We start from the raw sequence: 16,663 nt of genomic DNA, 5'->3' as shown, positions 1-16,663 counted from the left end.
ATTGATTCTTTGAAGCAAGAAAAAGCAGTGAAAAACACAAAGCTTGCGAAAAAAATAGCAAAAAATAAAGAAAACGAAAGAAAAAGAAAAAGCAAGCAGAAAAAGCCAATAGCCCTTTAAACCAATAGGCAAGGGTAAAAAGGATCCAAGGCTTTGAGCATCAGTGGATAGGAGGGCCCAAAGGAATAAAATCCTGGCCTAAGTGGCTAAATCAAGCTGTCCCTAACCATGTGCTTGTGGCGTGAAGGTGTCAAGTGAAAAGCTTGAGACTGAGCGGTTAAAGTCGTGGTCCAAAGCAAAAAGCTACTAGTCCCGCTCATCTAATTGGAACTAAGCTTCATTGATATTTTGAAATTTATTGTATTTTCCCTTCTTTTTATCCTATTTTGTTTTTACTTGCTTGGGGACAAGCAACAATTTAAGTTTGGTGTTGTGATGAGCGGATAATTTATACCCTTTTTGGCATTGTTTTTACATAGTTTTAGTATGTTTTAGTTACTTTTTATGCAAAAATCACATTTCTGGAATTTACTATGATTTCGTGTGTTTTTCTATAATTTTAGATATTTTCTGGCTGAAATTGAGGGACCTGAGCAAAAATCTGATTCAGAGGCTAAGAAAGGACTGCAGATGCTGTTGGACTCTGACCCTCCTACAATAGAAGTGGATTTTCTTGAGCTACATAAGCCCAATTGGCGCGATCTGAATTGCGTTGGAAATTAGCCATCTTGGGCTTTCCAGCAATGTATAATAGTCCATACTTTTCCCAAGATTTGATGGCCCAAACTGGCGCCTAAACACCCATCAGAGACCCTTTTCTGGCGTAAAACGCCAGAATTGGCACCAGAAATGGAGTTAAACGCCCAAATTGGCATCCAAGCTGGCGTTTAACTCTAGAAATGGCCTATTCACGTGTAAAGCTCAATGCTCATCCCAAGCACACACCAAGTGGGCCCCGAAAGTGGATTTCTGCACTATCTGCACTTAGTTACTTATTTTCTGTAATCCCCAGTAACTAGTTTTAGTATAAATAGCACTTTTACTATTGTATTCAAAGGAGTTTTGGAACGAGCGTATGCCATTTTTCACATTGGGAGGCTGGCCACATGGCCATGCCTAGACCTTTTTCTCTTATGTATTTTCTACGGTGGAGTTTCTACACCTCATACATGATAAAGAGTCCAAAAAGAAAGAAGATCAACATGGGAAAAAAATAAAAAATACCACAATTAAACCCCTTTTCGGGTGTCCCTTGTGGATGTCTACAGAGAAGTTTGCCATACTGAAAAAATACCCCCAGCTTGACCACTCAAAGAAAAAAAGGAGGCGAAAATTGGACTGAATATTGTGAATACCATCGAATCCGTGGGCATTCCACCAACGAATGCTTTGACTTAAAAAATGTCATAGAAAAACTAGTAAGAGAAGGGAAATTAGATCGGTACCTAGCCACCCGAGACGATGAGCAAAGAAAAAGAAGAAGGGACGAAGATGCCGGACGAACTGAGCAATCGCCTCGTACACCAGAGAGACACGTCCATATGATACATGGAGGATTTGCGGGAGGAGGAATCTCCAAATCATCTCAGAAAAGATATCCTAAAGAAGTATATCATGTTGAGGGAAAAGAGGAAGCACCCGACATCCCCACAATTACTTTTACCAAAGAGGACGCATCCGGCATCATCTCAGGACACGACGATCCCATGGTCATCACTATTATACTGGCAAACACAAATCTCCACCGCACACTGGTGGACCAAGGAAGCTCCGCCGACATCTTGTTTAAAACGACCTTCAATAAACTCGGCCTGGAAGAAAAAGAACTCAGAGCATATTCGAACAGCCTGTTCGGGCTAGGAGACACTTCAGTTCAGCCACTTGGATATATTTCACTGCACAAGACCTTCGGAAAAGGAAACCAGTCAAGAACACTCAAGATAGATTACATCGTGGTCGACGTGAGTTTAGCCTATAACGCCTTAATAGGTCAGACAACATTAAATCAGCTCGGCGCAGTAGTCTCGACCCCACATCTATGCATGAAATTCCCAACAACAGAAGGGATAGCTACGATAAAAGCAGACCAGAAGATGGCGCGCCGCTGTTACAACGAAAGTCTAAACCTCAGAGGCAGAGGAGACGAATTCCACATCAACGAATTCGGTGGAGTTCAGAGGCGGGAAGAACTCTGCCCACAACTCGAAGGTGAAGTAGAAAAAGTCCAGATCGGAGATATCCTGGACAAAATAACCAATATCGGTACAATCCTAAAAGGAGAACCACTTATATTATACCTCACAGTAGGAAGTCAGGCAGTAGCCTCAGCATTAGTCCAAGAAAACGACAGTGGGCAACAACCTATATATTTCATCAGCAAAGCATTACAAAGATCCGAGCTGAACTACCAAAAAATAAAAAAATTCGCCTACGCACTACAAGAAAAAAGGCCTGTCGGCACCCTTTTTTCTTGCCACGCTTTTAAAGCGTGCCCAAAAGTGGTCTATGGGCACGCTTTTACGAGGGTGGCCACTAATTTGTGATTTGGCCACGCTTTTTTTTGGCACGCTTCAAAAGCGTGACCATAGAGAGAAACCGGCACGCTTAAAAAGCGTGGCTAGTTAGTTTTTCAATGGTCACCTTTTTAAAACGTGCCCATATCTTATGTTTATTTGGGCACCTTACAAAAGCGTACCGATAGGATTCCCTCCTTCCAAAATTTAGTTTCCCACCCCTTTTTTTCACACTTCACTTTTTTTTTCTAAGTTTTATGTTTTAACCCTAGACTAGAAGTGTTGGTTTCGAAAATCACTTCTAACCCTATGTGGCCGTCACTCGCCCTTCTCATATCTGCAACCCTAACTCCCTCTCCCAACAACGCCGCTGTCTCCCTCTCTCAACCCGTCACAACCCCTCCCTCCAACTCGTCGCAGCACCACCAACCATCAGCACCACTAGTCGCTCATGCCCCACGCCGCCGTCTCCCTCTCTCACGCGTGGCGCCAACCATCAGCACCACTCGTCAGCGCCACTCGTCAGCGGCAACCCGTCAGCGCCAACCATCATTCTGCTAGTGCCGACGTCTCTGGTGTTTATAGGAAACGACCGGTGGCATCTCCATCGAGCTTGGCGTCGGATGCATCGCTGGCGTCAGCAGTAAAGATTTGATTCATGGTTTAGGGTTTCTCTGAAGTCGCTGCTTGAAAGGTTTGATTCCTTGCCCCTCGTCTTGCTTGAAACCATCGTGAAGAATTGCGAGAAGGGTTTCTCTGAAGTCGCTGCTGAGAGGGTTCTTGATGATATGGTTAGGTTAATTGACGATCCTCAAACAGTTTTAATAACCGCAACAAGGCTTTGATCATGATTGAGGCTTGAGGCGAATCCACCATCGAGCTTCACTATCTCCCTGTTTATGAAGAAACTTACAAGGTACTGCTACCTTTTTTCCTATTTCATGCATATCTGCTTCATTGTTAAGTTGATGTCAAGGGACAATTTCTGATAATCATATCATGCCTAGAAACTAGAAACTCAAAATCCTATGCTAAATTGATTGGGTTAGTTACTAGCTCTAACTGTTGAATTTGCTAGTATGGGTTATTGTTAGTGTTATTGTTGATTGCTTGTTTCCATTTTGTGGTTCAGAGTCTGAAATCAAGGGGTATTCAGTTCCCTGGCCGTCACAACGAGAGCTTGGCGCCTATTTTCAGTGTCTGAGGTTGAACTTGATCTTTCATGCCAGACTCAGCATGATGATATTCCTGTGCAGAGTTTTACTCCTGAACAAACTAAGGAAGCTTTTGATGTTGCTAGAAACAGCATTGAGCTTCTTTCTACTGTGTTGTCTTCTCCACAACAAGATCTCTTGCAGGTAGATTTTATATATTTAGTTTGGTGTAATATTTGTTAGTATATATAGAAATATGCGTGATAGTGGAAAAATATGTGCACACAGCAGGGTCCAAATTAATTAAAGGTTCCACTATGGAATTAGGTGTCTCTTGTACCTGGGTGAGTGAACAAACTCAGCTTTCATTCACGTGCCTTGTTCAAAATGTGATTTTTTTTATGCTATAGAAGCGTTATAATGTGCCTACATGATTGCATAGTTTCTGTTTTGTGAGGCTGTGTCTGTGTTCGTCTGGTAAGTGTCTGTGTCTGTGTTCTTCTTTTTGTTGGTGGCTTTTTCTTACTATTGATTGGAACTGGTTTTTTCTCTTTTTTTTGGTGTGTCTTTCTCTGTTTGTTCTTGATTCATGCGTAGTAATTGAATTGTTCATTAGAGACTATTAATACCAAATTGTAATTGTCTCAATATGTGACTCACACTACTATTTTGTGATTAAATTTAATCTTAGTAATTCTTATCTGATTGAGAAACAATTGTCATTGGCTTGTTTGTAGTATATATAACTATATAGCTCTTAATTCTATGGATTAATTTGGTTGTTGGAGAAATACTAGGTGTTAATTCTAGACATTTCATATTAGATTATTTTGGGAGTGAAGTGTTTATGGGTTGACTTTAGCTCTGTAGAGTGCATGGCTGTAAAAGATTGCTCTTTTTTCCCTGTACAGTGAAGAAGAAATTGCTCTTTTTTCCTATCAACAAGGATGTCTGGGTGTGTTCCATTTGATTTTACTCATGTCTTATTTATTCAATTTTCTCATAGATTCATAAAAAAATGTCACTTTTCTCATAGATTTCATATCTGAAAACTGTCCCTGCTAATGCTTCAGGTATAGATCTCTCCTATTTCAATCTGGGTACATTCCTATCTTTCTCAAATCCATTGTTTTCAACTTCTCTTTTCTTTTTTCGTCATCGGGTTCACTTCAAAACTGGACTTTTTTTTGCCCCGTTATATGGATTCGTGTTCATTATGCTAAGAAAAACTCGTGAGTTTTCAGCTTCTCAAATCTGTGTTTAAAACTTTTTTGGGAAGGGAAATGGGTGGTAATGTGGTGATTTAGCTTCATGTGTTTATAAGAGGCAAAATTTTAAGGATATTGTGGGATTTCAAATTCAGAGGGCTTTTAGTTAATCATGTTTAACATTTTCTTCTGGTTTTCAGGTAAAGAGTGTTGGTGTTCTGATCTAGCTTGGTACCAAATCCAACGCTTATGAGGTACTGTTTCAGTATTTCTTTCTCCCTTCCTTTTCTTTTGGTTCATCATCTTTGTATTAGCAAAAATAGCCAGAAGAAAATGAGTGGAAATGTTTATTTTTAAAGTCATATAATACCCAAAATTAGCTGGTGAATTGGTGATAGCGCTGCCATATTTATTTACTTATTTATTATATATAATTGATAATTGAATTTTTACCTAATAAGATTAGATTATAAGGCCCAGTTATGATTTAAGTAAGAAAACTATTGTATTCCTAGAGATTGAATTTTTCTTCGATTATTTGTATGTACTTTCTAAATAATTTTTCAAATGTTCCAATAAAAAGTTGAATCAAATGCATGAACTATTTGCCACTTATGAAGAAAATAGCTTATTTTGTCAAACTGAAATCATCTTTGGGGAGCCAAAATGTCATTTTTTCCCTCTTTCAGAAGGGTCATTTTGTCAAAACTTGAATTTTTTAAGGCCAAAATGGTAGTTAGTTGATACCCTTTTTATCATACTCTTAATCTGCAGTGAAGAAGGTCCTGTTGTGGCTGCTGAGCCAGCAGCTCCTGCTGAGCATAATGTTAGTTTGCTAACAGTTCCAAGTGCAAAGACTCTTGGAGAATAGGCTGGGGTAAGTCTTTGAAAGGTATAACATCATTTTCAAGCTGATAGTTACAGTACAAAACTGCAGTATGTTTTGTGTAATTGTGCCTAGACTCGTTGAAATCATTATTAAATGTAGATAAAATTGTTGAGTGTGTTTTCATGGCATTTCTTTTAAACTTGTTGTTGCAGGTAAGAAGAATGGGAAGTAAAGAAACTGCATTGATAGTCATGCATGAAGAATATAAAATCCTCAAGTGCTACAAAAATGATAGAAGTTCTTCCAAGAGGGCCATCTCCTTTCTCTAAAGCACAATGATGTGAGCTACAAGATTCAGCATCATGAGTTTTTGCCTATAAACTGCGAAACTCAACAATATTATGTTTGGATTGTTCATATTAATTTTTTTATTTTTTTTATTTTCTACACAAAAAATGACAGATAGAATAAGTTAATGACTTTTAATAAGTTTTATATGTATTGATATTTTTTATCCCACTGTATTTTATAACTACTTTGGTTATAAGAGATTGATATAGCTAATTTGGTTTGAATTTTATTAATGTAATACTAATTTTCATTAGCATTAGTTAATTTTTTTAAATGATATTCACAGATTTTTGTCGATGTTTTTTTATTGTTTTTGGAGTGCATTAGAGTACTCTAAAAGTATAGCCAGATTTTTTTTTTAATTTGATAGGGGTATAGCCACGCTTTAAAAGCGTGGCAATAGGTCCATGTTTCTTTGACTATTGGTACGCTTCAAAAGTGACACCATATCTTTTACTGTTGGCACGTTTCAAAAGCGTAGCCATATCTTTCATTTTTCGGTACGCTTTTAAAGCGTGCCAATAGGTTAATACATATCGCCACGCTTTTAAGCGTGGCAAGAGTTAAAAGCGTGGCAAAAAAGAAAGCGTACCGATAGATCTAGAAAAGCGTGGCGATAGAGCAACTGGCACGCTCGCAGATGTGACCCTTTCAAAAGCGTGCCGATAGCTCAAAAAGCGTGGCGAAAAGCTGTCGGCACCCTTTTTAGCACTTTTCGGCACAATTTAAAAGCGTGGCAGAAAGCTTATTTTCTTGTAGTGACGCTCTCATACTAACATCTCGACGACTGCGTCTGTACTTCCAAGCTCACACCATTAGGGTTTGGAACAACCAACCCATAAAAGGGATTTTACAGAAAATAGACTTAGCAGGCAGAATCTTGCAATGGGCAGTCGAGTTGTCTGAATTCGACCTTCAATATGAAGCTCGGACAGCCATCAAATCGCAATATCTGGCCGACTTCATTGCAGAATTTACAGACACCCCAAAAATTCCTACAGAATGGAATCTCTATGTAGATGGTTCCTTAAATAAAACTGGAAGCAGCGCGGGTGTGATAATAGAAAGCGACCGGGGAACCCAAATTGAACTTTCCCTCAAATTCGGGTTCCCTGCCACAAACAACCAAGCTGAATATGAGGCGCTACTAGCTGGTTTGAAACTGGCTAGGGAAGTTGGAGCTCAAAAGCTTATCATCTTCAGTGACTCACAAGTAGTCACTTAACAAATAGCAGGGAGCTACCAAGCCAAAGATCCCACCATGAAAAAGTACCTGGACAAAACCAGGGAACAGCTCTGACAATTCGGGGAATATGAGGTCTGCCACATACCCCGAGAATAGAATGCCCAAGCTGACGCACTCTCAAAACTAGCCAGTACCAAACCAGGGGCAGCAATAGAAGCCTCATCCAAGAAACGCTGCAGAACCCGTCAATCTCGGAAGAAGAAAAAGTCCTAGCCATAATGAGTCCGAATCAAGGATGGATGACTCCCATAATTAACTACCTCAAAATAGAAACACTCCCCATAGATGAGAAGGAGGCAAAGAGGCTAAAAAGGGAGCCACAATACTACATTATCATAAACAATACTCTATACAAAAGAGGAATTTCAATACAACCGTTAAAATGTGTACCGACTTCCAACACAAAGGAAGTCTTAGAAGAAGTACACAGTAGTATCTGTGGCAATCATCTCGGAGCACAAGCACTTACCAAAAAAGTACTCCAGGAAGGATTTTATTGGCCAACTCTACAAAAGGAAGCCACAGAGTTCGTAAAAACATGTCCACTATGTCAAAAACATGCCAACTTTCACATCGCCCCGCTAGAGGAACTCATCAGCATAACCTCACCATGGCCATTCGCAAAATGGGGACTCGACCTTCTCAGACCTTTCCCTCAAGGATCGGGACAAGTCAAATTCCTCATAGTAGGGGTAGACTATTTCACAAAGTGGATCGAGGCAGAACCTCTAGCCAACGCCACTGCTCAAAGAAGTCGCAAATTTCTATATAGAAACATTGTCACAAGGTTTGGGGTTCCATACTCCATCACCACAGACAATGGCACCCAATTCACAGATGCAAGCTTCCAAAAGTTAGTGGCCGACTTGAACATAAAATACCAATTCACTTCCGTAGAACATCCCCAGGCCAATGGACAAGCCGAAGCTGCCAACAAAGTCATATTGGCTGGGCTAAAACGAAGATTACATGATGCAAAGGGAGCCTAGGCTGAAGAGCTCCCACAAGTCCTATGGGCATATCAAACAACGCCACATTCCACCACAAAGGAATCACCCTTCCGATTAGCGTATGGAATGGAGGCAATGATCCCAGTGGAGATTGAAGAAGGGTCGCCTAGAGTGATCCACTATAATGAAGAAGCCAACTCCCAACTTCAAAGGGAAGAACTCGACCTACTTCCAGAAATCCAAGAAAGAGCTCGAATCAGGGAAGAGGCATTAAAACGTTGAATGGCTTCGAGATACAATCAAAAGGTAGTGCCGCGAAGTTTTGCCGAGAACGACCTCATCCTAATCCGAAATGATATCAGAACAACTCGACCTGGAGAAGGAAAGCTGGCAGCGAACTGGAAAGGACCTTACCGAGTCATAGAAGTACCTGGAAAGGTCTACTACAGACTGTCCGAACTCGAAGGGTGAGAGCTCCCTAGGTCATGGCACGCCTGCAACCTAAGAAGGTACTATAGTTAGGGGTAATAAAGAATCTTAGGACAAGGCGCACTCTTTTTCCTGAAAAGGTTTTTTAATGAGGTGCCAAGCCAAAGACCTACAAATTGCCCGACTTAGAGGGATAAAACTCCCACATGTATATATCTGCATTTTCTTTTGAATAAAATTTGTTTAGATCTTCTACAAATTCTCAAGACGCATTAATCTGAAACGCTCATCGTCCAATTATAAAGCCACAGATCGGCAGAAAGTGAAAACCAAATTCACTACACGATCATGATAAAGACCAACAAAGATGAAAACCAAAATTCGTCAAAAAGTCGACCAAACGGGGATTAAACCCAATTTCTATGAAATCGGCAAATATGAAAATAGAATAATGCAAGAAGTTATCGAAAGTGATCCATACAAAGGACCTGACGAGGTCTTAATAAAATGGATTGCTAAAAAATAACTTAAAGACTGGCTGACGTAAAAAAGTCAGATCAGTCACAAATCCAAAGTTATAAAAAGTAAATCCCTGGAAAGAGGTCTGGCCAGCCCTATAAAAGAGGATTACTAAAATAACATAGAAGGGTCCGACATAATGAGGTCGGCCCAAAACATAAAGTTATAAAAGTAATCCTTGAAAGAGACCTGAACAAGGTCCAAGAAAGAGGATTACTAAAATAACTTAGAAGGGCCCGACATGATAAAGTCGGCCCAAAACATAAAGTTATAAAAGTAATCCCTGAAAGAGACCTGAACAAGGTCCAAGAAAGAGAATTACTAAAATAACTTAGAAGTTCCCGACATGATGAATTCGGCCCAAAACATAAAGTTATAAAAGTAATCCCTGAAAGAGACCTAAACAAGGTCCAAGAAAGAGGATTACTAAAATAACTTAGAAGGGCCCGACATTATGAAGTCGGCCCAAAACATAAAGTTATAAAAGTAATCCCTGAAAGAGACCTGAACAAGGTCCAAGAAAGAGGATTACTAAAATAACTTGGAAGGGCCCGACATGATGAAGTCGGCCCAAAACATAAAGTTATAAAAGTAATCCCTGAAAGAGACCTAAACACGGTCCAAGAAAGAGGATTACTAAAATAACTTCAGGCCAAAGTGAGGAAGCCAACATACAAGGTGGATCCAAACATCCACAACCTCAAAGGAATCAAGCCACAAGTATGAAATACAAAGGCAATCCAATGAGGTTTGACAACAAAGTTCCAACACTCCCAAAAAACCTAAAAAGGTACCAAGACAGATGCAGACAGATATGTTACGAAAAACACAAGTTATAATAATAACAAACTCAAGAGGCTACCAAAATCAATGCCAAGAGCTTGGAAACTACTTTGTTTTTCAAAATGAAGTTGCTAAACAAGCAACTCAGGGAGTAGCAAAAAGTCAGAACCACCATTTACAAAACATAAAGTTCAAAAGCCCACAAGCCGGGCTATCCACACAAACATCCAGAAAAAATCATTGAGGATCCGAAGGCTTCTCGGTAGCATCAACACGGGGTGAAGGAGGACGAGTCTGAAGAGGCACCGCATCCACGGTTCCATCATCCCAGTTCAAGATTTGACAATCAGGCTCTGACTCGGGATGACCAGCCTCAGATGAAGGAGCTAAAGAAGTAGGCACAACAGAAGCTTTGGAGGCAGGCACTGAAGAAGGGTCGACATCATCATCATCAGGGTCATCAGGGACAATCTTACCGTCCTTTACGACATTATCCAAGCTGAGGAGAGTAAGGTCGATCTCGGGTGCAAGAACCCAGACCTGCTCCTTCAGGTTCTCATAAGCAGCAGTTACACTACCTACAAGGTGACCCTGGAGCTCGGCGTAATCAACTCGGGCAGACTCTAAATCATCCCTGAGACGCATCATCTCCCTATAAGTCATAACATAACTCTTCTTGTGCTTCAACGTCGTGTCTTCAGCCAACTTCGCAGAATCCGCCAAGAAAATAGAACTGGCCTTTTCACCCTCCAACTCTTTCTCCAACTTAGTCACCCTCACCTCAAGTTCTTCCTTCAAACCCTTCATTCGGTCGAACTCCAACTTAGCCTTCTCCATAAAAGCCTTTGTAGCATGAATGGGAAGATCTTGAACAGTTCGATATAAAGTCGCCCCCATATGTGCCATTTTAATGCTGCTCCGAGTAATAAAGTCCAAATGGCGAAGGAGAGAAACATCGTCAGTAGGAATGGTGCCATAAGAACCAATTTGCTAGTCAACAAACTCAACAGCATCAAAATAAGGGGCATCAAGGGCTCAGCAGTTTTTTACTTTTTTGGTGGAGGAGCGCCAGAGGTAATGACAGAAGCCTGTGGAAGATCAACCAAATGAACCCGAGGAGTAAGAATCATCCTCCTTGGTCCAGGAGAGCTCGGTACAGATAGCTTCGACTGAACCTGAGAAGACCCCTCCCCGGCCATCTTGGCCGAGATGTTCTGAACTGCAGTAGCTTTCCTCGCCTTCTTAAAAGCCTTCATAGATTCTTTATTTTTAATCATCTCTGCAAACAAACATCACAACGAAAGACCAAGTTATAAATCAAAGAAGAGAAAAGAAATAAACTTGACAAAATAAGCAAAAACACAAAAGGGAAATCAACCACTACCCAGCTCAACTCGGAGAAGAGAGGGATTTCCTAGGAATTTCTTTGTATCAAGATAGGGAGGCTGCCCCCAGTTTTCTTCCAACACAGTCACAAAGGCTTGGTCAGCCTCATCTAACATCTCTCACGTATATTTAGACACCATTACATTCTTTTGCCATTCTAAAGGAAAGGCAGGCTCGTCATTTTCATCCAGAAAATAGGGCCGAGCTCCCTCAACAGCTCGGACCCTGAAAAAGTAATTCTTAAAGTCACAAAAAGATTCATCAAACATGGAAAAAACCTTCTTCCCCTGGGAAGCTCGGAAAGAAACCCAGGCGGCCTTCTTCTTAACCACCCCAAGCTTTGTCAAAACAAAGAGATAAAAGAAGAGGGACTGCGAAGCAGGGATACCTAGTTCGTGACACAGCAATTGAAAGATTTTTATAAAACCCCAGGAGTTGGGGTGAAGCTGAGATGGAGCTATGTTACAAGACCATAATAGGTTGGTCTCAAAGGGGGTAAAAGGAAGAGTAATATTCATTTGACTAAAAAGGAAGTCTTATGCATAGAAAAAGGGACGTTCTCCAACAACTCGGGTAGAAAAACAAACCCTTTCTTCAGAGTTAGGGGATACAAGCTCATAATTTTTTTCATCACTACCATTACTACAAATCCTATGAAATTGCCTAAGCTGCTGACAAAACTTGGAGTCGACCAAAGAAACACACAGAAGAACCATAGAATCCACCCAATCGGCCATGCCCTCAGGGACTTGGGAAGATGTCTCAATAATATTTTTGCGAGAAGACATGAGGTCAACTAGTCCGATAGCAAGAAAGAAGAAAATAGATTACCAACCAAAAACATCTCGGGCAAAAGTCAAAATCAACTCATAAGCAGAGCATGACTCAAGCATACAAACAAGTAAAAGGAAAACCCCAAGACAAGCTCCAGGGGCATCCTTTGGAGGCAGTGATAGAGTAAGGACTCAGAAAAAATCTACGAGACTAACATTCCAACAAAACTCTCAGCTAAAAAAAAGCCCTTTTTCAATAAAAAAGTAAACAACAAATACCAAACAGGACGACATCAAAGACGCAACCTTTTTTAAAAGAATCAAACGAAGCCATTATTCTGGAAAGCTACAAAATCAAATAAAAAGGTAGCAAAACATGCAAAGCCCTAAAAAATGTCAATCATCAGGAGAAATGCCAGAAACACGCATCACAGCAACAATTGGGCATAATGACGCAAAAAGGTTCAAACTTTCCAGCATGCATTCAAATGAAAAATCAAAGCTTTACCAAAGAACCGAAGGCAAAGCGATGAAAGAAGTAAAGAAGCAGAAAGTAAAACCAACCTGGAAAAAGGAGAAAGCTTCAAAGAAGTTGAAGATGGAAAATAGAATTCGGAATCGCCTTTAAAAGAGAGCACCAACAATCACCAATCAACGTCGCTGGAAGAAACGCGAAAATGCAAAAACAGAAAATGAGAAAGAAAAGGGGGAAGTTACGAGTAAAACAGAGAAGAGAAACCGTTTTCTGTGTGTAAAGTTCAAAATAAAAGAGCCAAGGGAAACGAGGAATTAAAAATCAATTAATGAGGGTATTAAACCCTCGCACATTCCAGTGACCAGAGCGCTAATGCAAAAGCGCGCGCTTAAGAAAACGTTCCGCATTCAAAAAATATTCTACAGAGAGGAAGTCGACAGATGCTCGAGTTCGGCTTCACCAGAGAAGGATCGAAGTCCCAAAACTAAGACTCGACCTCAAAAGAAAGACCGAGCTCGAGCAGGGGCACTGTTCATATCCTGGGTCGAATTGTCCGATCCGGAATGTTAAGCAACAAAGCGACCGACCTCTTCAGGTCAGACCATCCGACCTCTTGTCAAAGAGCTCGGCCAAATTGCCAGGAAAGCCCGATAAAAGGTCCAAATAGAGGAACACGACCCAAATCATAAGGCAGCCTAAGCCTATAGAGATAAGGGCGGTTTCCTTGAAGATAAGATGACCTTACTCAAAGATAAGATAAGATAAAGATAACTAACTTATCTTATCTAAAAAAGGTCACTTCTCACCATTATAAATACACTGGAGCACCCAGGTATAACTCATACTTGCTTAATACCCTTACAAACGTAAGCATCGGAGACCCTTGCAGGTACCACCACCCTCTGGTGACAAAGGATCAGCAGCGCAGCCAGTCCAACAAGTCGGGCACGACAGCTCTGGCCGCCACCAACCAGCCGGACACGTTATCTCCGACCAGTACAGAAGATCTTGTTCGAGATTGACCTACAGTTTCAGGTAACCCTCGGAACAATACCCTTGCTAACTTAAGCATCGGAGTCCCTTGCAGGTACCACCACCCTCTGGTGACAAAGGATCAGCAACATTGTCAGTCCAACAAGTCGAGCGTGATAGCTCCGGCCACCATCCACCAGCCAGACACGTCATCTCCAACCAGCACAGAAGATCTCGTCCGAGATCGACCTATAGTTTCAGGTAACCCTCGGAACATTGGCGCCGTTGCCGGGGAACCTGGAAGTCATCCCATCCACATGGTGGATGACCATGATAACAACCACAACTCTGGTTTGGTAGACAGAATACCAAACAAAAATGCGGACATTACACCAAAAGATACTCCTTAACCTAACAAAGACAAGAATTCGCCAAACGCGGAAGCCATAGAGGGACTTCAAAACCAACCAAAACAACTCGAAAAAGAGGTGGAGCATCAAAGAGAAGCTGAGAGAGACCTACGAAGGAAAGTTAGGCGACGCCGTGAGTTAAAAGACAAGCTCCTAAAACTCGAAGCAGACCTCAAGGCCAAAACTACTCGATCCGGTCACGAACACAGCTCCTGTAAGGACCAAGACCCATTCACCAAAGAGATCATGAGGACCAAAATCCCAAAAGACTTCAAACTACTCGACATGACTCTATACGATGGCACAGCAGATCCCAGTCATTACCTCAGTAATTTCAGAAGTCGAATGTACCTCACCGATGCCTCAGATGCAGTCCGCTGCAAAGCCTTCCCGACCACCTTAACAAAAACAGCAATTAAATGGTTTGACAATCTGCCCCCAGGTCTATCTCAAGCTTTGACGACTTAGCCAAGAAGTTTCTGGCTAGATTCTCCATCCAGAAAGACAAAACTAAGCACATCCCATGTCTGTTAGGGATCAAACAGGGAGATCGGGAAAGTCTCCACAGCTACATGAAAAGATTCAACAAAGCATGTTTGGATATCCAAAGTCTACCAACAGAGGCAGCCATTATGGGTCTCATCAATGGCTTGCAAGAGGGACCTTTTACCCATTCTATATCGAAAAAACATCCCACATCGCTGAATGATGTGTAGCAACGAGCCGAGAAGTACATCAACATGGAGGAAAACTCTCGACTAGGAGGGACCTCAAAGTCTGGATTCTCCTACTCCTCCCGAGATAAGGATAAAGAGTCCAAGAAAAAAGAAGATCAGCATGGAGAAAAAATTAAGAAATATCACAATTTCACCCCTCTTCGGGTGTCTCTCGTAGATGTCTACCGAGAAGTGTGACATACCGAAAAGATACCCCTAGCTCGACCACTCAAAAGCAAAAAATGGGGAGAAAATCGGGCTGAATATTGTGAATACCATCGAATCTATGGACACTTCATCAGTGAGTGTTTTGACTTAAAAAATGTCATAGAAAAACTGGTAAGAGAGGGAAAATTAGATCGGTACTTAGCCAGCCGAGCAGATGAACCAAGAAAAAAAAGTAGGGACGAAGATGTCGGACGGACTGAACGACCACCTCATACACCTGAGAGACATATCCACATGATACACGGAGGATTTGCGGGAGAAGGGATCTCTAAATCATCTCGCAAAAGACATCTTAAAAATGTACATCATGTCGAGGGAAGAGAGGAAACACCCGACATTCCCACAATCACTTTTACTAAAGAGGACGCAGTCGGCATCATCTCGGGACATGACGATCACATGGTCATCACTATCCACACTCCAATCCAACCACTTGGGTACATCTCACTACACACGACCTTTGGAAAAGGAAACCGGTCAAGGACACTCAATATAGACTACATCGTGGTCGACGTAAATAGGTCGGACAAAGTTAAATCAATTCGGCGCAGTAGTCTCGACTCCACACCTGTGCATGAAGGTCCCAACCACAGAAGGAATAACTACAATAAAAGCAGACCAGAAGACCGCGCGCCGCTGTTATAACGAAAGTCTAAACCTCAGAGGCAGAGGAGAAGAATTCCACACCATCAAACTGGGTGGAGTTCAAGGGCGGGAAGAACTCCGTCCACAATTCGAAGGCGAAGTAGAAAAAGTCCAGATCGGAGATGTCCCAGACAAAACAATCAATATCGGCACAATCCTAAAAGGAGATATAAAAGAGTCGCTCATACAGTTCTTAAGAGACAATGTCGACCTCTTTGCATGGAAAGCCGCAGACATGCCGGGCATAGATCCTAAGTTGATGTGCCACAAGCTGGCAGTTTACCAAGGATCTCGGCCAGTACAACAGAGACGTAGAAAGCTCAGACCAAAATGATCCCAAGCTGTGGAAGAGCAGGTACAAGATCTACTGGAGTCAGGATTCATAAGAGAAGTCAAGTACCCGCTATGGCTAGCTGACATCGTCTTGGTGAAAAAATCAAACGGGAAGTGGCGGATGTGCACCGACTACACTGATCTCAAAAAAGCCTGCCAAAAGGATCCTTATCCACTCTCAAGTATCGACGCTCGGGTGGATGCCTCCTTCGGATACAAATACCTCTCGTTTATGGACGCCTATTCGGGATAAAATCAAATCCCGATGTACCCACCCGATCAAGAGAAAACTTCATTCTTAACCCCAAAAGCAAACTACTGCTACATCGTCATGCCTTTTGGACTCAAAAATGCAAGAGCTACTTATCAAAGATTAATGAATAAGGTCTTTGCAGACCACATCGGGAAAATCATGGAAGTCTATGTGGACGACATGTTAATAAAGACACAAAGTGAAGAGACGCTACTGTCCGACCTCACCCAAGTATTCAACACCATAAGAAGGCATGGCACGCGACTTAACCCTACAAAATACACCTTCACAGTAGAAGCTGGCAAATTCTTGGGTTTTATGCTCAAACAAAGAGGAATCGAGGTGAATCCAGATAAATAACGGGCCATACTCAACACGAAGAGCCCAACTTGTGTCAAAGAGGTACAACAACTCAATGGAAGATTGGCAGCCTTTTCTAAATTTCTAGCCGGATCGGCAATAAGATCTCTACCCTTCTACGCCTCTCTGA

General features: G+C 41.6%; 1 long non-coding RNA gene across 1 annotated transcript; it reads left to right on the top strand.

Moving 5' to 3' along the window:
- Positions 3,176-5,105, top strand: LOC110266491. The gene is made up of 3 exons (XR_002353897.1): positions 3,176-3,429; positions 3,646-3,871; positions 5,076-5,105. It is a non-coding gene; the product is annotated as an uncharacterized LOC110266491 (long non-coding RNA).

This window comes from Arachis ipaensis, chromosome B09 (assembly GCF_000816755.2).
Source record: "Arachis ipaensis cultivar K30076 chromosome B09, Araip1.1, whole genome shotgun sequence".
NCBI classification, from domain to species: Eukaryota; Viridiplantae; Streptophyta; class Magnoliopsida; order Fabales; family Fabaceae; genus Arachis; species Arachis ipaensis.
Note: the sequence above shows the minus strand (reverse complement) of the source record. Positions and strands in the feature narration are given on the sequence as shown.